The sequence below is a fragment of the Triticum aestivum genome, chromosome 5B (genome assembly GCF_018294505.1).
Source record: "Triticum aestivum cultivar Chinese Spring chromosome 5B, IWGSC CS RefSeq v2.1, whole genome shotgun sequence".
NCBI classification, from domain to species: Eukaryota; Viridiplantae; Streptophyta; class Magnoliopsida; order Poales; family Poaceae; genus Triticum; species Triticum aestivum.
The window spans coordinates 382,043,804-382,065,876 of NC_057807.1; positions in this window are offsets into that span (position 1 = coordinate 382,043,804).

Sequence of the window (22,073 nt, forward strand, 5' to 3'; positions counted from 1 at the left end):
AATAAATTGGTGGACGTGAGGAATTTGTCTATTAATTCTCGGCAAAAAGAATCAACTTAAAATCACTCTTCTGTAAAAAATGACAACGAATCTCATGAGCGCAAAAGGCTTTGTTTTTCAGCAAGATCAAATAAACTTTCACCCAAGTCTTCCCAAAGGCATTGCTTGGCACAAACACTAACTAAAACACAAAAAACACAATCATAACAATAGCATAATTATGCTAACACTCAAGAACAGAAAGCAAAAAGCAAAAATAAATTTTATTCATTGGGTTGCCTCCCGACAAGCGCTATAGTTTTATGCCCCTAGCTAGGCATAGCGCGTAGGATCTAAGTTTTGTCATTTTTATATTTGTTTCCCTTGAAGGTATTTGTGTCGGGAGATTTTGTAAACAATACATGATACACATTATCCATGGAAACCTTAGCACTATCAAGTTGCTTTTTATCATAACCCCTTTGATTTCCGGCAGTGATCCAAGAATAGTGTTGATTCACATCGTTAAAAACTTGTTGGATCATATATAAAATGGGTACTTGCTTTTTAAGATTATCATCAAAGATTTGGTTATCTCCAAGCAAATGTCTCAAAGCATAATCACTATTATAAAGAATTTCATCAATCATGGGTTTTTCACGATTCATGCCATAAAAATCAAAGATTTCCCTAGCTTCCCGTATTATGTAGTCAAATTCATTCATCAAAACAAGAGTGGCTAACCTTTTAGCTTTAGGATCTTTTATAATGGGCAACTCATAAAACAATCTTTGCAAGGTAGGGGGAGTATGAATAAATCTAGTTTCAAGTTTCAGAACAAGTGCCAAAATAGCTTCCGCATAAGCTTTAGTCCTTTTAAGTATAGGAATATCATCAAGACTTAATTTTCCGACACAATTGAAAAATTCTTGGATATGTTCTTTTCCCATAAAATTCCCTTGCCCCAAATGAAAGTTTTGGCATCCACATTGCCCGTACGCTCCACTTTAGGAGTTAGGCCATCATCTGTTTCTGCCAGATCAAAGTCACTCATGGTGACAAGTTCAAGGAAATAAAAGATCTGAGAGAAAAAGGCGAACAAAAAAGAGGGCGAAAAAAACGGCAAATTTTTGTGAAGTGGGGGGGGGGGCGAGAGGCAAATGGCAAATAATGTAAATTGTGAGGAGATGAGATTTGTGATTAGGAACCTGGTTGATGTTGAAGATCCTCCCCGGCAACAACGCCAGAAATGACACGTTGACGGGAGACTATCTTGAGGTGATCTTTCCTGGCAACGGCGCCAGAAATTCCTTTTGATGTCTGGTAGAACTACGTCGGTATTTCCCGAAAGAGGAAGGGATGATGCAGTATAGCGACGGTAGGTATTTCCTTCAGTGATGAGACCAAGGTTATCGAACCAGTAGGAGAACCTCCTCACACCATGTAAACAACACCTGCACATAAATAACAAATACTTGCAACCCAACGTGTTAAAGGGGTTGTCAATCCCTTCCGGGTACGACACCTCAAGATAGGCAAAAACGTGAGGTAAAAAGTGGTAGATAGAATAAATAGATCGCAGAACAAATAAATTGCAGCAAGGTATTTTTGTATTTTTGGTTTAATAGATCTGAAAATAAATGCAAGAATAAATAGATCGCAAAGGCAAATATGATGGAAAGAGACCCGGGGGCTGTAGGTTTCACTAGTGGCTTCTCTCGAGAAAAATAACAAACAGTGGGAAAACAATTACTGTTGGGCAATTGATAGAACTTCAAATAATCATGATGATATCCAGGCAATGATCATTATATAGGCATCATGTACAAGATTAGTAGACCGACTCCTGTCTGCATCTACTACTATTACTCCACACATCGAACGCTATCCAGCATGCATCTAGTGTATTAAGTTCATGAGAAAACGGAATAATGCATTAAGAACGATGACATGATGTAGACGAGATCCGTTTATCTATTGCGGCAGATATAGATCACTCTTGTTATCCTTCATAGCAATGATACATACGTGTCGGTTCCCTTTCTGTCACTGGTATCAAGCACCGTAAGATCGAACCTAATACAAAGCACCTCTTCCTATTGCAAGATAAATAGATCAAGTTGGCCAAACAAAACCCAAATATCAAAAAGGAAATATGAGGCTATAAGCAATCATGCATATAAGAGATCAAAGAAGACTCTAATAACTTGCATGGATAAAAACATAGGTCTGATCATAAACTCAAAGTTCATCGGATCCCAACAAACACACCGCCAAAAGACTTACATCATATGGATCTCCAAGAGACCATTGTATTGATAATCAAGAGAGAGAGAAGAGGAAGCCATCTTGCTACTAACTATGGACGCGTAGGTCTACAAAGAACTACTCACGCATCATAGGAGAGGTACCAATGGAAGTGGTGAACCCCTCCATGACGGTGTCTAGATTGGATCTTGGTGGTTCTGGACTCTGCGGCGGCTCGATCAATATTTTGTCGACTCCCCTAGGGTTTCTGGAATATTTGGGTATTTATAGAGCAAAGAGGCGATTCGAGGGGGCACCCGAGGTGGGCACAACCCACCAGGACGCGCCTGGGCCTCCTGGTGCACCCTGGTGGCTACTACTCACCTCGAGGAGCCCCTCAGGTGCTTCCTTGGCCCATTGGCTTTCTTCTAGCCCAGAAAAATCCTCCAGGAGTTGCGTTGCATTTGGACTCCATTTGATATTGATTTCCTGTGATGTAAAAAACATGGAGAAAACAACAACTGGTACTGGGCACTATGTCAATAGGTTAGTACCAAAAAATGATATAAAATGACTGTAAAATGATTGTAAAACATCCAAGAATGATAATATAACAACATGGAACAATCAAAAATTATAGATAGGTTGGAGATGTATCAGAGCCCCAGCATGAAGCAAGGCCCTGCCACTAGCCGCACGAAGCACCCGCGCCGGCCCGGGACGAGGCCAGCTGCCAGATTATCCGTCGTGCACCACCGGACGCGCGCGTGATCCTCGAGCAGCGTCAACATGTCCAAGATTGTGCCATCCGAGAGGTCCCGGTTGCGGGGCGCATGAGGTCCCCGCGTGTGACATGGTCGCCGGGCCTTCACTCACGAGCTGCACAGGGTGGTTTGGCCTGGCAAGTTCAAGCCGGACCTGCCCCCACGCTACGACGGCACCCCCGACTCTATGGAGTTCCTCCATCTCTACGCGTTGAGCATCGATGCGTCAAATGGTGACAACAAAGTCATGGCCAACTGTTTCCCCATGGCCCTCAAGGACAACACCTTGCTCTTGGTTCATGAACTTTCCCGAGGAGTCCATCTCTTCATGGGGTGAGTTGTGCGAGTTGTTTGTTGCTAACTTCAAGGGCACCTACGAGTGCGCCCTCACCATGAACGACATGTGTCGGGTGAAGCAGCGCCCCAACGAAACGCTCCGCCAGTACATTGAATGCTTCAGCCAGGTGCACCACAAGATTCCACGCACCTCAGACAAGGCCATCATCATGGTGTTCACCAATGGAGTCAAGGACATCCGCATGTGCGAGAAGCTCGCCATCCACAACGACCTAAGCATGGCGTTGGAGTTGTTCACCCTTGCCGACAAGTGCGCCAAGGCCGAAGAGGGCCGCCTCTTCCTCCACAACGATCCCGACGTAGCGCCCGACGACGACAAGGCCAAGGGTAAGGAGGTCAAGTGCAAAGGCCCCGCCGTGACGGCAGCCGAGCCCGAGCAGAAGAGTGGCCACGATCATGATGAGCTAGGGGGGAGCCAGGAGCTCAGGGCGCACCCACAACACTAACGACTGCCAGGAGCTCAGGGTGCTTCGTGACGAGCGCTTGGGTCACCACCTCGACCGCCTCGACCATGGCACCGGCCGTGGAGGCAACCGCGGCGGCGACCGGTGCAACAACCGTAATGGCAATCAGCGCCAGACTTGGCGTGACCAGCCTTGCGATAGTGCATGGCGTGACCAGCCTCGCGACGGCGCCTGGCATGACCAACCTCACGGTGGTGCTTGGCATGACCAACCCCGCGAGGCCCGTCCTCAGGACAATGTGGCCCTTCCATCGCTGTCGTCTCCCCCAGGAGGAACAACAACAACCAGCAAGATGAGGGGGCTAGGGGCTATCAGGAGCCTCGCATGATATCCTGTATTCTTAGTGGAGCTCATGCACCTGCGTCCAACCGCCTCTTCAAGCAATTCTCTCGCGAGGTGAATGCTGCCCTCCCAAGGCCCGAAGCGGTGAGACCCCTCAAGTAGTAGCGGTATGTCATCACTTTCGACTCCAAGGATCGTCTCAGGTGCTCGGCCACCGCTGGCGCACTTCCCATGCTTTGCACTCCCACCATGAGCAACCTCTCAGTCACCAAGACTCTCATCGACGGTGGGGCTGGCCTCGACGTGATCTCCATCGCGACCTTTGAGACGCTTCAGGTGCTCTACGATCAACTAATGCCCACCAAGCCCTTCTGCAGAGTGACGGATGGATTAACCACTCCCTTGGGGTAGGTGCACCTTCCCGTCACCTTCGGCACCCACGACAACTACCACACTGAGTTGATCGACTTCAACATGGCCCACATCAGCCTCTCGTACAACACCATCATGGGGTACCCTGCGCTCGCCAAGTTTATGGCAGCGACCCACCATGGCTACAATGTCCTCAAGATGTCTGGTTGTAGCGGCTTCATCACCGTCGCTTGCAACAAGAAGGACATAGTCTGCTCCCTAGAGCACGTGTACCATGCCACTGTGGCAAACAACTCTGATGGCGAGAATGTTGCCGGGCCCGCTGAAGCCAACCCCACAAAGAAGAAGCAGCTCCTCCCCAAGAGTCATCCTGAGGTGAGCAGGCTGCTGGCTGGTGAGGGCGCCCAAGGCTCTGCCCCTATCGCTGGTCATACCTTCCTCCCTCATAGGAAGGCATGCCTGACGCCTCCCTTGGGTTAGGCTCGGGGTCTTCCGTTTGGAGAGCATTTGACCTAACCAATGCGATGAGGGAGGTGTTCGAGAACCACTTGGAGGCATGCCTCAACGCGCGCCCCCGCGAGCAAGGAGCACAACGCCAGCTGCCAGGAGTGTGAGAGTTCATCATCCAGAAGATTCAGAAGCTGCAAGAAGCACGGGCCATGCATGGCGAGTGTCGCCTGCGCGCCCCACTGGCTTGGTTGATGCCTTCGAAGAGTATAGTGATCTGCGGGTGTGTGTCAATGTCGTGGGCCTCAACAGGGCCAACTCCTAGGACATCTTCTGACCGTGTCATGTCGGCCGGAGTGGAGGCGTCCCCACCAACTACATCTGCATGCCTTTCGGCTTGCTGAACATCGGCGCCACCTACCAGCGCTTCACGCGCCTCGCGAGGCCCCGGCACCTCTGGATCTTCCAGGGCTTCAGGAGCCGACCGGCTCCTGACGGACGATCCTTGTGGCGCGCCTCATGACATGCTTCGTTGATAACCTCGACGCCCCCACAACATCTTATTGCCAGGTGACTTTTTGGTTTGTTCAATTGAGGGCGCCCCTTAGGCTGCATTATCCTTAGGCCAGTCAGGATCTGCCCATGTAGCCGTGTCGTTTTGGTCTTGTATTGGACTTGGTTATGCTTTGATGAAATTATTTTGCTGGCTTAAGCTGCGTATTCGGTGCCTCGTCACCGTTTGGATCAGCACGTCTTCGCGACCCTCACCTTTGATTGCCCCATGACCAGGACTCAACACGACATCTGTGCTTGGGTCCTTCCCTATAGCATCGATAAACCTAGGCGACTGAGCTTTGTCTCGCGGGCCATCCCCCATGCACGTCACCTCCAGGGGTCCTTGGTGTTCTATCCTATCATGGAACCGTCAGGGCAGGGGGGTAAGGGCGCGGCTCGAGCCGTTCTATTGTGATTTTGATGCTTAATCACCATGGGCATCGCACCGCCACAACACTACCCATGATAGCCCCATGAGGAGGGGCTACAATAAGCACGACGCGTGTGCTCGGGTCCATCCCTGCAGCGCTGAGAAACCCAAGCGATCGAGCTCTAGCTCGCGGGCCCACCTCGTACACGTCACCTCACGAGGTCCTCGGTGCCTTATTCCCTCATGAAGCAGTTGTGCGGGAGTTGGGAGCCGCCCGTCACCCCATGTGCCCCATAACTTGTCAGCATTCAATTCGAGAAGCCGATGCTCGAGCGCCATGCGGGCAATGTTTTGTCATGCTTCAGGAGGCTCGGCCTCAGATGGCACATTTCAGGCAAGCCCTCGCATGCGGCGACTCGGTCAGCACCACCGTTCACCCGAAAGCTAAGTACAACCGCCTCTCGCAATGCACCGTGCCGCTCGAACTCCTTCCCTACGCAACCTTGGCAAGGCGCGCTGCCTCTTTTTTGAGTGAGTCACTTGCACGCCAGAAGGGGGGCCCAGAGCATCGCGCCTCGAGGGCTCTTACTGGCTCTCGTGCCCCTCAACCCCCTAGCCTTGTTCCGGGCATTGTGACCCAACATACCAGTGGTGGCTGAGGCCTGAGCGAGGGCCGGGGCCTGAGAACGTAGAGCACTTTGGCAAGCAAGAAAAAGAGGGTCAAGCCTTGCGAGGAGATGTAGGGACGAAACGCACAACTAACTTACAAGGCATCAGTTAGAGCGTGGAGCATCCCAATCTTTTCACATGCCCCCAAGGGGTTTGCATTTCGTATGTCGCAGATAGAGGGCGGGCAGAGACTCAACTTTGGAGGAATGTGTCCCAACACCGTGTAAACCCGTGAGCAGCGGCCGCCTCGCGCCAAGCCTAAAGCTAAGTTAACTGTCCCCGCGGCCTGGAGGCCTTTTTCGCGACACTCTTTCTCTTCGCGACCTCGTTCATTAAGGCGTGACCCTCTCCTCTCGCGAAGGATGCTTGCCCGTCAAAGGGGACACTACAAAAAAAATACACTTCCGTGATGATACGTGTTTGTCACAGTAGGTCGCATTTTCTATCATGCATGTACATCCATGACAAATTTATGACAGAATAAGATAGTCATACCTGTGCTATCGTAGAAGTGTTCCATGACATTACCAAAATTATCATCACGGAAGTGTCCACTTCCATGACGATAAATCGCGTGTCATAGAAGTGCTTTCGTCAAGGGTGACCGACACGTGGCATCCACCGTAACGGAACACCGTTAAGCTATCGGGTCAGGTTTTGGATCCGATAACCCGTTAACATCCCCGACCAATGGGGATTTTCCACGTGTAAAATCATAATTGGCTGGAGGAAACACGTGTCGGCTCATCGTTGGGACAGATGTCATCCACTCATTGGACGGAAGGCGCCTATGATACGTCGACACGTGGCACGGCCCAACAGAGGCCCATTCCTGTGAAAAGGTCAGCCCGTTTGACTTGGTCAAAAGGTGGCAGGCCGGCCCATGGAAAGCCTGTTAACGGCCTGCTTGCATATAGCCCATTTACAGCCCGCTAACCCAAGGCCCGTTACGCCCTATCCGAATTAGGCCCAGTAGCGTCATCTGGGCCATCCAATATGATTCCAGCCCATTTTCACTTCTAGCGCATGTATGGCCCATGACGTCTTTCGGCCCATATGCGGCCCTATGTAACTCTTGGCCTATTAACGGCCCGTGGTGAAACTGGCCCGTAATGAACAGTGTATCACTTTACACCCATTAACGGCCTGTGGTGAAACTGGCCCGTAATGAACAGTGTATCACTTTATACCCATTAACGGCCCGTTATTCCGTTGGGCCATTTCCATCCCATGTTATCTTTCGGCCTTCTCAGAGCCCATTTATTCTTGGGCTCATTTCCAGCATTCATTTACTTACGGTCCATTACTGTCATTTTCTGCTTATGGGCCAAATTCAGCCCGTTTGTGGTCCGTTGGGCCGTTTCCATAGCATCATCAAATACGGCCTATTAAAGATGGCCCGTTATGGTCGGCCCATGAATGGATGATTCCAACTCTAGCCCGTTTATAGCCATAATGCGGTCTATTTGGCCCATGTTTGGCCAATCGATCATACGACCCGTATAAGGCCCATTGATGATACGGCCCGCAGAAGGCCCATTGTTTCTATGGCCCGTAGGAGGCCCATTGTTTCTATGGCCCATAGAAGGCCCACTATTGTCTACAGCCAGTAGGAGGCCCAGTGTCACTACAGTAAATATTAGCCCATGGTTATTGTGGCCTACTTTTAAAAAATAGGTTATTGCAGCCACTAGCAAACCGCGGAAAAAGAACTACAATGACTACAAGCAAACAAATAAACAAGACAACAATGAAATAAATAAGCAAGCAACTAACGCTTGGCTATCATGGCTATTACACATATTACATCCATTGGGCATCAAAGTTCGCCACCAGTGCAAATATAGGGAACAAAGCAGCATATCATATGCATTGGTTGTCAAAATTGGCGACCAGCGCAAATAAACACCGCAGCAAAACAAATCCAGAACTGAAACCACTTCAGAAGATCTCAAGAAACAATATCCTGGGTACCCATAATGCTGGCAAGATGCTTAGCAAGTTTATTAACTTTCTCTTGTTTGGCGCTTAAATCCTCCAGCGCTTGCTGTTGCACCAGAAAATATGCATCTGAATTCTCCAGGGACTTCCTCAGTTCTTCAATTTCCTATCGCAGCACATTTGATTGATGTCTTTCAAATTAAAGTTGAGACTCAAGAAGATGAACTGATTCAGGCAGCGAGTTCAAAAGCTTGTGCCAGCAGTAGTGGCCAGTAACTCAAACACTACATCAAGACATGACTTTTGGGTTCCCTCACTGTCGTCAAGATAGTTTTTATCAGCTTTCTTGGAGACCAACAGGGATGTCTCACTATCTTGAACCTTATCTGCATTACTTCCTTTACCATTGGATAACGTGGTACTTTTCTCCAATATTTTGTCCGCATTCTAGAAGAGAAACAAGTAGACACATCACATGTTTACCATGTTGTATATGAAACTCATTTTGGTAAATGAGTTCAGTAGTAAAGTGGACAGGATAACAGCATGAAACAAACATATATCTATGTACCATGGTCACTTTATGGTCTATATCATTCTAGTTTTTGTTGCCAAATCAAGATAGAGACACAGTTCAAATAATATTTGTTCAAGACAAAGTAGAATAGATAGAATATAAGTGTGGGTAACTATAGAGCAATAACAACACTTGTAATGTGCATGACATGAGAACATAACTGTTTATTCAATTGAAACTGAAATCAACATAGAGCAGGTTACAACAGCAAACCAGTTAAAGAAACAGGTTTAAAACATACCTATTGCGCCATTGGAGTTTCAATTCCATCCTTCAAATTTGAAAATAGTTGGTATGAGTAAATACAGTAATGCAAGAGCAAAGGAGTATGAACCATAGCTACAGAACCTGACCTGAGAACAAATCTTCTTCTCCTTTAAGCGTTGAGTTGGGATTCAGAGTGGTGGTCCTCGTGCTTTGGGCACTGCAGTTCCCTTACTAACTGCTCGTGTTTGGCTGCTCTGTGGTGGAGACGGTGCTGTGTCAACTGGAACTGGGTTACTATCTGCCGGGGTTGGGGTTAGAAGGGGTCTAGCTGGTTCTCTGTCCAACTGGGTAGGGGTACAATCTACGAGAGTCTGGGTTATGTGTGGTGGATCTGGTTCTTGGGCAAGTACAACCGTGGTTCTATCTGCATCAACTGGTAGCACTATCTTTTCGGAAGACCGTGTTGTTACTCCCTTAGATACTGCCATCATGCTCTCCAATTCAAATGGCTGATAAACAAGAAAAGTAACTGAAAGTATAGACATTGTATGATAGACAGGTGCAATGGATAGTGGGGAATAAAAGAGGGCATGAAATAATTCATATTTATGTTGTCTAACCAAACAAGATAGCATGACACAATTTCACATATATGATGGCTAACTAAACAGGATAGCATGACACAATTTCACATTATGATGGCTAACTAAAAAAGATGGAAAGACATAGTTCAAAATATGAGACTATGTAAACAGGATGACATGACATAACTATATAATGTGTTTATTAAATAGGTTGGCATGCCATAATTCACATACATTCATGGCTAGAATGCCATAATTCAAAATATGATGACTGTAAACACTAAACAGGATGAGATGATATAACTATATGATGTCTTTATTAAATGGGTTGCCATGCCATAATTCAGATAGATGATGTGTATGTACTATGTAAACATGATGGCATGATATAATTCAAATATATGATTTATATAGTAAGCAAGTAAGCAGATGGCAATCCATATATGATGTAAAAACTAAGCAATGCAAAACAACATGCATGACATGGGTAATATAACCCTGCCAAGTTTGAGCATAGACCTCAGGGGGGAAATAGGACTGGTCATCAGTCTCTGAATCCTCCTCTAAGGAGTTCTCTATAACCAGCAAGATGTCTGCTTCAGCAGGTAGCATTGTCTGCTCTGAATACCTTGTTTTCACTCTAGATATTTCCATCACCGCTTCAAATGGCTGATGCACAGGAAGAGTAGTTGAATATACAAACGTTGTCGACAAATGGAACACGTAATACAAAAAAAATGATAGCATGATATAATTCACATACATGATGATTGGCTAAACAGCATGGCATTGCATAATTCACATATATAATGCCTTTGCAACAAGATAGCATTGTATAATTCACATATATAATGTCTTGCAACAAGATTGCAATGCATAATTCACATATATGGTAATTAGACACTGAACAGGTGGCATTCACACAAAGCATGTCTAAACTAATCAAATGACATAGCAATGTGAGACACCATACACACGATATGAGCAACATAACCCTGCCAAGTTAGAGCATACACCTCGGGGGGGGGGGATAGGACTGGTCATCTGTCTCTGAATCCTCCTCTGAGGAGCTATCCGTAACCAGCGAGATATGCGCTTCGTCAGATAGCATAGTCTGCTCTGAAGACCTTGTTTTCACTCCAGAATTTGCCATCACCATGTCAAATGACTGATGCACACGAAGAGCAGTTGAATGTACTAACATTGTTGACAAATGTAATATGTAACGGAAAAAAAGGATGGCCTGATATAATTTACATATAAGATGACTGGCTAAGCAGGATGGCATTGCAAAATTCACATATATGATGCCTGGCTAAACAAGATGGCGTTGCATAATTCACATAAACGATGAATAAACTAAACAGATGGCATTCGCACAAAGTGTAAGGGCATATTTATCCCTAAGTGTTTTGGTGATTGATGACAATGCTTTTGCGGACTAATCGTGTGCCTTGAGTTTCTTAGTTGCTTCATCGCTAGGCACAAGACGGTTCGGTGCCCCTCGAAGACTATTGAAGACGGTGTTTTTCTACATTTCTTTTTGGTGGATTTGAGTCATAGGAGAGCCGTACTATTAAGAGAGGGTCCACGTTGAAAAGGTTCGGGTGGAATCATCACGTACACGTTTCCTTCCTTGTCTCCACCTTTCCCTTGCTCTTTGGAACATTCCCCATTTATCCTCTATGCGAGTGTCTGGACTGCTGTTGCTAAGCTTGCGGTAGTACTGCTCCCTGGAGAGGTAGTACCGCAGGCACTTGCGGTAGTACCGTGCCCATGCGCGGTAGTACCGCGGGAGCCCAGGTAGTACTGCTCCTCTAGAGTCGTAGTACCGTGGCTCCCTGGCCAAGTACGGCTACTTCGCGGTAGTAGGGGCGGATGTAATTTTTTACATCTACGCCTGCACGGTAGTACCGCACGTTGAGGGCGGTAGTATCGCTGGAGCCCATAGTAGTACCGCTCCTCTAGAGCCGTAGTACCGTGGTTCCCAGGCCTAGTGCCGCTGCGTCACAGTAGTAGGGGCGGATGTAATTTTTTACATCCGCACCCCCACGGTAGTACCGCTCCTTGTGCACGGTAGTATCGTGACGGATGTTTGCATCGTCTCTTTGTCAGCGGAAGTAGGCACGGATGTATTTTTATTCATCTGTGCCCTTTCCAGGCTAGGACTTACCTGCCTTGCGGTAGTACCGTAGGTGGGAGCGGTAGTACCGCGCTCGCGGTAGTATTGCTCTCAGTCGGGCATGTTCTAGTCTCTGCAGCTGCCGCGGTAGTACTGTGGTCCCTCACAGTAGTACCGCGTGGCCTCGGTAGTACCGCATTCCTGGAGCGGTAGTACCGCATGTCGCAGGCTGGACTAAGTGGATAACGGTTGGATGTTGTCCTCCACTATAAAAGGTGTGTCTCCTACCTCTAGTTGACCACCTCTTCCAACCCTAAACTCCATTGTTGCTCCAAGCTCCATTTTCGGCCGATCTCTCTCCCTAGCCAATCAAACTTGTTGATTTGCTCGGGATTGGGTGACAAGGCCCCAATCTACACTTCCACCAAGAGATATTCGATTCCCCCCACTAATCCCTAGCGGATCTTGTTACTCTTGGGTGTTTGAGCACCCTAGACGGTTGAGGTCACCTCGGAGCCATAGTCCATTGTGGTGAAGCTTCGTGGTGTCGTTGGGAGCCTCCAATTAAGTTGTGGAGATTGCCCCAACCTTGTTTGTAAAGGTTCGGTCACCGCCTTCAAGGGCACCAATAGTGGAATCACGGCATGTCGCATTGTGTGAGGGCGTGAGGAGAATATGGTGTCCCTAGTGGCTTCTCGGGGAGCATTGTGCCTCCACGCCGCTCTAACGGAGACGTACTTCCCTTTAAAAGGAAGGAACTTTGGTAACACATCCTCGTCTCCACCGGCTCCACTCTTGGTTATTTCGCGCCTTTACTTTTGCAAGCTTACTTGTGTTGTATCCCTTGCTTGCTTATGTGCTAGTTGTTATTGCATCATATAGGTTGCTCACATAATTGCATATCTAGATAACCTATTTTGTTGCAAAGTTTAAATTGGTAAAGAAAAGCTTAAAAATTGTTAGTTGCCTATTCACCCCCCCTCTAGTCAACTATATCGATCCTTTCAATTGGTATCAGAGCCTCGTCTCTTTATTAAGGACTTTACCATCCAAAGAGTATGGTTGACACCATAGACGGTGTGGAGGAGCACTCTGGTGTGAATCCTAACTCGTCTACGGCCGATGGGGGAACCTCGGTCTCTCGTGAGGAATTCAATGTGGCTCTAGACACATTGAAAAACTCCATGACGACCAAGGTTGAAAGCATGTTTACTAAATTTCTAGAAGGACTTAAACTGTCTACCTCACCGATGAAAGTGGGTGATCCCACTAACAAGGTGACGGATGCTACCTCCGAAAAGGGGGAAGCTAACAGTGAAAAGGGTCCTTCTACTAGTGGTAGAAATGGCACCGGCATCTTTGCCCATGTGGAACCTCCAACTTATGGTGGACCGATTCCCTCTACTCATTTAAATCATGCCGGTCCTCCTCCTAAGATTGTGAAAAATTTGGATTTTGATTCTTGGGTGTACCGCTTCAAGCGTCATTTAAAGCATGTGAATACTAATCTTTGGAGAATCATTGAAGAAGGTTTCTATCCACATGACCCAAGCAACTTCACCCCTCGAGAAGCCGTGGATAATCAATTCAATGAGAATGCTCTCTTCATCATCCAAGAGGCAATTCTCCCCGAAGATCTCCCTCATCTTCGACCCTACGCCACGGCCAAAGACGCGTGGCATTGTGTTGTGTCTCTCTATCGAGGAAGTGCGAGCATTCAATGCTCCAACTATGAAGTGGTGCAAGATGAAGCCGATGAGTTTGCTATGAAGGAAGATGAAGAACCTCGTGAGCTCTTTCGGAGAGTAATCAAACTTGCGGTCTCGCTCCGAGATCATGGGAGCAAGGACACGGATGACAATTGGATCAAATGCAAGTTCCTCAAGGCCATGATGCCCTACAACAAGGCCATGTCCTTCGTCATTCGTCAAAGACCGGACTTCCACTCCATGACCTCAAATGAAGTGTTGGATGAGTTCGTTGCAATGAGCATCTTGGACAAGACCGCCCATAACGCGGTGCTCCGGTCTCAAAGGGCAAAGAAGCCCAACCTTGCCTTGAAGGCCAAGGTTATTGTGGAAGAAGAGGAAGAAGAGGAAGATGAGGAGAGCAACCCCGAAGATACAAGATGTGATTATCACGAGCACATGGCTCTTGCTTCAAGGCAATTTTGGAGCAAGAAGAACTCAAGACCGAATTTCAACAAGAACAACTCAAGTGGCTTCAAGAGCAAGCAACGAGTTAGAACTTGTTTCAACTGTGGCAATGTGAGCCATTTCGTTGCGGATTGTCCTTACGAGAAGCGGGAAGACAATGGTGGCAAGCTCATCCGGAGAGACAAAGCCAAGTCTTTCCCCAACAAGAACAACTTCACCAAGAAGACTCCTACTCGAGGGTTGGTGGTTCAAGAGGAATACTGTGAGGATGACGATGATGATGAAGATAGTGAAGCAATGGCCATGGCATCCGTTGCCATTGCCACAACTCCCCGGGTGTCTCTCTTCGATTCACCCAACGAGAACATCACTGCCAAGTGCCTCATGGCTAAAGCCACCAACAAGGTAACCCCCAACATCAAAACCACCATTATTCCTAATTCTTCTTTGACGGTTGGCATTGATGATGGTAAGGGGTCAAATGAGGAAGTAAATGATTTTGAGTCCTTTATGAGTAAGCTCAAGGGCAAATCCAAGAAGCACTTTGTTGCTCTCTTGGAACAACTTGGTGAAGCCAATGACATGATCGAGGCTCACGAAGAAATCATCTCTAAGATGGAAGGTCATAGTCGTGACTATGCCAATGAGATATCGGATCTCTCTAATGCTCTTGAGGAAGAGCGTGGGCATCGTTTGGCTCTTGAGGAGTCACAAAACGATGGACATGCCAAGTTAAAGAAAGATCTTGATCATGCTCTTGTTGTGTCTCGTGTGCTAACTTCCGAGAAGGCTAAACTTGGGGTTGATCATGCTAGACTCAAGGAGGAGTTTGATGTGCTTGACAAGGCCCACAAGGTCTTGAAGGGTGCTCATGCTAACCTCAAGGAGTCTCATGCTCAACTCCAAGTTAAGCTAACCAAGGAGAAGGCCACCTTTCCTCACATGATCTTAATTGATAACGCAAATGCTACTAACCCGTGTTGTGAGCATGTGCATCTTGTGGAGGAGAATGCCAAGTTGAAGGAACAACTCGAGAGAGGCCTTGTGTCATGCATACAAGGTGAGAAGAACCTAAATGACCTTTTGAGCAATCAAAAGGAAGTTGTGGCCAAGGAGGGAGTTGGGTTCTCACCCAAGTCCAAGAACAAGAAGAAGAATGAGAAGAAGAATGACAAGACCAAACGACCTCCCCCGCTTAAGCAAACTTTTGTGAAGGAGGGAGAGGGTTCTCCTAAGGAGAAGAAGAACAATGCGAAGAGTGGTGATGCAAAAAAGGGCAAAGTCATCTCTCCCAACAAAGTCGGTGACTTTAACCCTTCTTATGTGTTGTGCCGTGCTAGTGATGGGCATGTTTATGCTAAATTTGTTGGTTCTCCTTATGAGTACATTGAATGGTCTATTTGGGTTCCTAAGACTCTTGTTACTAACATCAAAGGACCCATTACTAAATGGGTACCTAAAACCAAGCATTGATCTCTTGTAGGTGTTTGCTTCCGGTGGGGGATCATGGTTGCTCGATAGTGGAGCAAGAAATCATATGACCGGGAGCAAGGACTTGGTGGTGGACGTGCAAAAGATCCCATCTATGCCCACCAATGTTGAGTGGGGTGATGCCTCACATTCTAAGGTATTGGGTCTTGGCAAGGTTGTCATTTCTCATGATCTAACGATCGAGAAAGTCATGCTTGTTGAGTCCCTTGCGTACAATTTACTTTCCGTTTGTCAACTTGCACTCATGGGATTTGCCACCTTCTTTGATGGTGATACCGTGGCCCTCTTGTGGAGCAAGACTCTTAAAGTAGCCTTTGTTGGGCATGTCGAGAATGGTCTCTATGTGATTAACTTTTTGGAGCGACCCACTCAGACCACGACATGCCTAATGGCTAAAGTTGATGTGGGATGGCTTTGGCATCGCCGTTTAGCCCACGTCAATATGAGATTTTTGCAAAGTCTTCTCAAGGGGGACCATGTCCGTGGACTAACAAATGTTAGTTTTGCCAAAGATCGTGCTTGCAGTGCTTGTATCGAAGGAAAGCTTCATGATACGGCTCACCCTCCCACGACTATCATCTACTCGAAGAGACCCTTGGAGCTCCTTCACATGGACCTCTTTGGGCCTCCATCCTTTGATAGTCTTGGGGGAAGAAAGTATTGCTTGGTGATTGTGGATGATTATTCAAGATACACGTGGGTATATTTCTTCAAGAGGAAGAGTGAAACTCAATAAACCGTCATCGACTTTGCAAATGAAGCTCAACGACAACATGATGCAAAGATCTTGACAATAAGAAGTGACAACGGCACCGAGTTCAAGAACTACACCTTGGATGAGTTCCTTAGTGATGAGGGGATCAAGCATCAATATTCCGCTCCATACACCCCTCAACAGAATGGTGTTGCAGAGAGGAAGAACCAGACGTTGATGGATGCGGCAAGGACCATGATGGCAGAGTTCAAGTCTCCATACAACTTTTGGGCAGAAGCCATCAACACCGCGTGTCATGCATCAAATCGCCTCTATCTCCGCAAAGGCTTGAACAAGACTCCTTATGAAATTCTCACCGGTAACAAGCCCAATCTCAAGTACTTCCGGGTGTTCGGGTGTAAGTGTTTCATTCTCAAGAAAGGTGTTTGTTTGTCTAAATTTGAGGCTAGAGCTTATGAGGGCATATTTGTTGGTTATGCTACAAACTCTCATGCTTACCGTGTTCTCAAAAAGTCCATCAGACTCATTGAGGAGACGTGTAACATGGAGTTTGACGAAAATAACGGCTCCCAAGTGGAGCAAAGTGGTACTTGTGATGTAGGTGATGAAATTCCTCCCCAAGCCATAAGAAGAATGGGTATTGGTCATATTCTACCCATTGAGGAACCCCTTGTGGCCGAAGGAGAAGGACAATGCTCCACTCAAGTGGAGCCATCACCTCCCCAAGACCCACACGCTTCCGAAGAATAAAGTGAAGGCCCTCAACCTCATGAACAAGACCTAGGGCAAGATTAACCTCAAGATGGTGGTGAACCACCAAATGATGCCCAAGGTCAAGTTCTCCCCCTCGAGCAAGTTCACGATCAAGAGCAAGCTCAAGATCTCGAACAAGCTTAAGACGGCGCTCAAGATGATCAAGTTGATCCTCCTCCTTCCTCATCCGAGGAGGAATTAGAGTGCCATGCCGCGAAAATTGCTTCCAAACTCACCACCAAAGGCCATCTCATGGAGAATGTGGTTGGAAGCCTAATAAAGGGGGTAAGCACTCATAGACAATTAGCAAACTATTGTGAACATCACGCGTTTGTCTCTTGTGTTGAACCCCAAAAGGTCTTTGAGGCGCTCGAAGATTCGGATTGGCTCAATGCCATGCATGAAGAAATCAACAACTTCGAGTACAACAAGGTGTGGAGATTGGTGCCACGGCCGTCGGGGAACCATAACGTCATTGGAACCAAGTGGATTTTCAAGAACAAGCAAGACGCTCATGGGAACATCATTTGCAACAAGGCAAGATTGGTAGCACAAGGCTACGCCCAAGTCGAGGGTATCGACTACGGTGAAACCTTTGCTCCCGTTGCTCGCCTTGAATCCATTCGTTTGTTGATTGCTTATGCTTCCCATCACAACTTTAAGTTACAACAAATGGATGTGAAAAGTGCTTTTCTTAATGGTCCTATTCATGAGTTGGTTTATGTCAAGCAACCGCTCGGGTTCGAGGATCCTTACTTCCCGGATCATGTGTATCAACTTGATAAGGCACTCTATGGCCTTAAACAAGCCCCACGTGCGTGGTATGACCACCTTACCGAGTTGTTACAAGATCGTGGATTTGAAGTTGGGCAAATTGATCCCACTCTTTTTACTAAGAAGGTCAAAGGGGAGTTGTTTGTGTGCCAACTATATGTTGATGACATTATCTTTGGTTCCCCTGACAAAGCTTTCAATGAGGAATTTGCCGCTCTCATGACCTCTAAGTTCAAGATGTCTTCGATGGGAGAGTTGAAGTTCTTCCTTGGTTTTGATATCAAACAAAGAAGAGAAGGTACCTTCATCAACCAAGCCAAATACACTCAAGATATGCTAAAGAGATTCAAGCTAAGTGATGTCAAGCCTACGTCTACTCCAATGCCTACCAAGTGCCAACTTGACATTGATCCCAATGGTAAAGCGGTGGATCAAAAGGTATATCGCTCTATGATTGGATCCTTGCTTTACCTTTGTGCATCTAGACCGGATATCATGTTGAGTGTGGGAATGTGTGCACGGTTTCAAGCCGCACCGAAGGAAAGCCACTATGTGGCGGTCAAGCGAATCTTTCGATATTTGGCTCATACCCCAAACTTTGGCCTATGGTACCCAAGAGGAGCAAACTTCAAGCTTGAAGGATTTACGGATTCCGATTGGGCGAGAGACAAAGTGGATAGGAAGTCCACTTCCGGAGGGTGCCAATTTCTTGGTTGCTCTTTGGTGAGTTGGTCTTCCAAGAAGCAAAGTTGTGTGTCTCTCTCGTCCACCGAAGCGGAATATGTGGCGGCTGGTAGTTGTTGTGCACAACTCCTATGGATGAGGCAAACTTTAAAGGAATACGGTGTCATTTGTGACAAAGTGCCTCTTTGATGTGATAATGAAAGTGCCATCAAGATTTCTCTCATCCCGGTGCAACACGTCAAGACGAAGCACACTGAGATTCGATATCACTTCATCCGGGAACATATTAGGCGAGGAGAGATCGAGCTCAAGTATGTTAACACTCATGATAACCTTGCAGATATTTTCACGAAGCCCTTGGATGAAGCAAGATTTCACGAGTTAAGGCATGAGCTAAATATCATTGATTCGAGCAATGTGACTTGAGCCCGTGCACACCCCACCTCACTCAACTTGTTATCTAGTTTAGGTGTAGGCATGGACATAGGGGGAGTGCTGTTCTGTCAATGAACTCTCCCTCCCCCCCATTATGCATAAATCGATCAACTCTTTCACATTAGCCATTTTTGATGGTGCTTGTGCTTCAAAGACGAGTGTTTGGTCATGGGCCCAAGGATAATTCTTCGCGGTGCCATACCAATTGACTCAAACATAGGTGGCTCCGGCCATCGCCCTCTCCTTTTTGAGAGGTGGTGTCGCGTGGTTGTTTCTGGTTGTCGTTTGCCTTTCTGCCTCTGTGTTGAGTGTGCTCTTGTAGTGTCTCCTATGCCCAAAGTTTCCTTGCGAAGACCCCCTTTTTCGTGTGTTTGAAACCTTCTTTTCTTGAGCTTACGGTACTACCGCAGCCTGCTACGATACTACCGCGCATGGAGAGCACGGTACTACCGCCCCAGCACGGCAGTAATTTTTTTACTGCCGCCTGGGAGAGCGGTACTACCGCTTTGGTGCGGTACTTCGGCCCAAGCGGTACTACCGTGATGATATGCGGTACTACCGCGCCGTCGCAGACGCGTAGGGATAAGGACGAGCAGGGGGAGTTCTAACTCCCCCATACCCATTCGTCCGTTGTCCCCACTTCATCTCTCTCTCTCTCGCTCAAGAACGGGGCCAGAGTCCCTCGTCGGATCTCCGCCTTCGGCTGCTCCCCTGCGATTCCGTCCGGTGGGATCGTTCCCCACCACGTGCTCTTGCCATGGAACAAGGTCCTTCCCCAAATCCCTCTCCTTTTGGTTATTTTCTTTGCCTCTAGGTTTTTGGGGAGATGCATTTGTTTTTGAGACTTTAGGCTAAGTCTTTGCAAGAGTAGGATGTAGGAGAGTAGTATTGCATAGGGATTATACCTGATATGTTGTCCTGTGATAGAGTTGTTCAACCGTAGTACCGCCATGGTTTCGCGGTTCATCTCAGATTCAAAGTTTGGTGTTGGATCTGACGCGGTGCGGTACTACCGTGCCGCATGTGCGGTACTACCGCTCAACCGGTACTACCGCCCGTCCGGTGCGGTACTACCGCACAAGCTGCAGCACTAGAATCTTACTACCGCTCCCAGCCCCGGTACTACCGTGACTTCACACGGTACTACCACGACTAGGAGCGGTACTAAAATTTTAATACCGCAGCACCAGGCAGTAGTACCGTTGGACCCATTCTATCTCATGGCAATTACCACATATGCTTTCTTAGTGTTTCTTTCGCTTTGCCGTGGTCTTTGCATTGATCCTTCTTGCTTGTCGTGGGTGTTTTGTGTTTTCTATCTCAGGTGGTGGCTCTCGCCATTCCAATCCCAGTCGTGACACTGGCTCCAAGCGTCTGCGCAATCAAGGTGAAGCAACAGAGGGCTCCAATGCCCCCAAGCGCCATGTCAAGACCACCGCTAACAAGCACAAGGAACACACTAAGGGCATGGACGAGATACCCCAATCTGAGTACATCCGTCTCAGGCAGATCAACCTGTATGTGAATCCTCGTGCTACCGTCAGAGGTTGTGAGTTGTTTTGGACCAAGCAGCAGACTCTCACTTATCTAGATGTCATCAAGAACAAGCAAAATACCTATGTGGATGTCAAGTGGATAGACATGCATCACCTGAGGAAGGACAAGTATCGTGAGTACTTTGGAGAAGCTCTGGATTTGGTGGAGCAGTTTGATATTGAACATGTGATCTCTTTCCATCTTGACTATGACCCTGAGCTTATCTGTCAGTTCTTTGCCTCAGTTTTCTTTCACCCTGGGGAGGAGCGGAGGATGACCTGGATGACCAATGGTCGTCAGTTGACCGCTACCTGGAAAGAGTTCATGGATCTGCTCCAGGTTCCTGATGACGGGCTCAACTCACCAGTGGGTGTTCGCCCTCATGCCAATTCTGAGTCTGCTAACAAGGACAAGCTTCAGCCGTTCTATGTTGAGAAGGTGCTTGCCAATAGCAAGTCAGCGTGGGTGCTCAACTCATTTCTGGATATTATGTATCGCATCTTCCACAACTCTCTGTTCCCTTGCATTGGTGACAAGGACAAGGTTCATGCCTATATGGTGGATATGATGCTCCTGTGCAAGGAGGCTCACGTGTCTCAGACTCAGCCACTTGATGTCTCACACATCATGTGGTGTGAGCTTCGGTTTGCGGTGTTCAACCGCAAGGTGCCTATCTATGGACCATACCTGTTTCTGTTGATTTCCAGGACTTGGGCGAAGCAGTACCCTGGTGATGCGTTCCTTGCTCCTGACTGGATTCGGCATGATCCCATCAGTCTCCGTGTCAAGCCCAACTGGGCCAACACTACTACTCGTGCTGAGGCGTCTGCTGCTAGGAGGGTTATTGATGAGGATGAGGCTGAAGCAGAGGATGTTGCTGATGACCGTGCTGCTGGGTCTTCCCATAGTTCCTCTGTGCCCTCGTAGGACAAGAAGCTGAAGGACAAGATGAAGACTCTTTTCTGCATGCAAGCTAAGGGGCAGTACAGGACTCACGTGGCATCCAAGGAGAGTCGCCGCCGCGACAAGAAGATCTTGAAGCTATATGGAGAGGACATGTCTGGCGGGTCTGAGGATCACATTACTCCAGAGGCTGAGTGGATGCAGAAACAAGGCTACAAGTGGACTGATTCGGAGGAGGACGTCGAGGAGACCGTTCCTGCTGCCGGGTCTGACGAGGATCGTTGGGATGATTTCTCTGCTTGAGCCACCCCTTGTGTGTAGGTGTCCTCTCTGCCTTTTTGGCGTCTCGATGCCAAAAGGGGAGAGAGTGTAGGGATTTGCGAGTCATGTGTCGTGTTCGGTGTGTTTGCATGTCTCGTTTGAACCTCGTTTCGGTTGTTTCAGTTGCTTTGGTTTGGTCTCTCCTTCATATGGTGTAAGACATATGCACTCTACCTATCTTAGCGAGCTTGTGTTATATTGTGATACCTTTGTTTATGCACTTGCTTAGATTGTTAGTCTTACATGCCTTGTCTCTAAAATATAGGGGGAGTGTTGATCCTAGCTTGTGTGCTGTGCAGTCCAAAGCATCCATCTAGATTGCACACATCTAGGGGGAGCCCGTCTACATTTTAGAGAGGAGGGGTTTG